We start from the raw sequence: 2,105 nt of genomic DNA, 5'->3' as shown, positions 1-2,105 counted from the left end.
TCTTCCACCATTATTATTGAAGCCTTGTTGAGGCTTCTGTTGGTCCTTCCATGAGAAATTTGGATGATTTCTCCATGAAGGATTATAGGTGTTTTCATATGGTTCTCCCATGTAATTCACCTCTGCCATTGCAGGGTTCTCAGGATCATAAGCTTCTTCTTCAGAAGATGCTTCTTTGGTACTGTTGGATGCAGCTTGCAATCCATTCAGACTCTGAGAAATCATATTGACTTGCTAGTTCATATTTTGTTCTGAGCCATTATGGCATTCAGAGTATCAATTTCAAGAACTCCCTTCTTCTGAGGCGTCCCATTATTCACAGGATTCCTCTCAGAGGTGTACATGAACTGGTTATTTGCAACCATTTCAATGAGTTCCTGAGCTTCTGCAGGGGTTTTCAGATGAAGAGATCCTCCTGCAGAATGGTCCAATGACATTTTTGACAACTCAGACAGACCATCATAGAATATACATATGATGCTCCATTCTGGAAGCATGTCAGTAGGACATCTTTTGATCAATTGCTTATATCTTTCCCAAGCTTCATAGAGGGACTCACCTTCCTTCTGTCTGAAGGTTTGGATTTCCACTCTAAGCTTGTTCATCTTTTGAGGTGGAAAGAATTTGGCCAGGAAAGCACTGACCAGCTTTTTCCAAGAGTTCAGGCTTTCCTTAGGTTGTGAATCCAGCCATGTTCTAGCTCTGTCTCTTACAGCAAAAGGAAAAAGCATAAGCCTGTAGACCTCGGGATCAACTCCATTGGTCTTGACAGTGTCACACATTTGCAAGAATTCAGCTAAGAACTAATGAGGATCTTCCAATGGAAGTCCATGAAACTTGCAATTCTGTTGCATTAGAGAAACTAATTGAGGCTTAAGCTCAAAGTTGTTTGCTCCAATGGCATGAATTGAGATGCTTCTTCCATAGAAGTTAGAGACGGTGCAATAAAGTCACCAAGCATCTTCCTTGCATCTCCACCATTATTATTATTTTCGGCTGCCATCTCTACTTCTTTTTCAAAAATTTCTATTAGGTCCTCTCCAGAGTTTTGTGCTTTAGCTTCTCTTAGTTTCCTCTTTAGAGTCCTTTCAGGTTCCGGATCAGCTTTAACAAGAATGTTCTTATCCTTGTTCCTGCTCATATGAAAAAGAAGAGAATAGAAAAGAATAGGAATTCTCTATGTCACAGTATAGGGATTCCTTTATGTCAGTAGAAGAATAGAAGAGTAGAGGAAGGAGAAGAGAAAAATTCGAAATTAAATTAAAATAAAAGGAAAATATTTTTGTTTTTATTTTAATTTTTAGTTAGAATTCGAAAATTAAAAAGAGAAATAGAATTAAATTAAAGTTTAAAACAATTAGTTAATTAAAAAGAATTTTGAAAAAGTGGGTAGGAGTTTTCGAAAATTAGAGAGGGAAAATTAGTTAGGTGGTTTTGAAAAAGACATGATTGAAATAGAAAACTTTTAAAATCAAACAAAAAGTCAGGTAGTTAATTGAAAAAGATTTGAAAATCAAATTTGAAAAGATAGGAAGTTAGAAAAGATTTTGAAAATTGATTTTTGAAAAAGATATGATTGAAATGATTGAAATTTAATTTGAAAAGGATTTGAAAAGGAAATTAAAAAGATTTGATTTTTGAAATTAAAGTTGATTACTTGACTAACAAGAAACTAAAAGATATGATTTTAAAATTCAAAGATTGAAACTTTCTTAATAGGCAGGCAAGTAACAACTTGAAAAAATTTTTAATTAAAACATTAAATGTTAGTGAGATTTTCGAAAATATGAAGTAAGAATAAGAAAAATATTTTGAAAATCAATTAAAAAAATTTTCGAAAATATGTAAAAATAAATGAAAAAGATTTGATTTTTGAAAAAGATTTGAAAAGATAGAATTTTTAAATTGAAAATTTGACTTGACTCATAAGAAATAACTAGATTTTTAAAAATTTTTGACTAAGTCAATCCAAATTTTCGAAATTTATGAGAAGAATAAGGGAAAGATATTTTTTTGATTTTTAAATTTTTAATGAGGAGAGAGAAAAACACAAAATTGACACAAAACGTAGAAATTATGAATCAAAACAACTAATGCATGCAAGA

The 2,105-nt window shown here is 32.1% G+C and overlaps 1 non-coding gene across 1 annotated transcript; it reads left to right on the top strand.

Annotated features, from left to right (window-relative positions):
- The first annotated feature begins 491 nt into the window (after positions 1-491).
- LOC112732122 (small nucleolar RNA R71) lies at positions 492-599 on the top strand. Its single transcript, XR_003167859.1, has one exon. It is a non-coding gene; the product is annotated as a small nucleolar RNA R71 (small nucleolar RNA).
- Positions 600-2,105: the final 1,506 nt, after the last annotated feature.

The sequence above is a fragment of the Arachis hypogaea genome, chromosome 12 (genome assembly GCF_003086295.3).
Source record: "Arachis hypogaea cultivar Tifrunner chromosome 12, arahy.Tifrunner.gnm2.J5K5, whole genome shotgun sequence".
NCBI lineage: Eukaryota > Viridiplantae > Streptophyta > Magnoliopsida > Fabales > Fabaceae > Arachis > Arachis hypogaea.
Note: the sequence above shows the minus strand (reverse complement) of the source record. Positions and strands in the feature narration are given on the sequence as shown.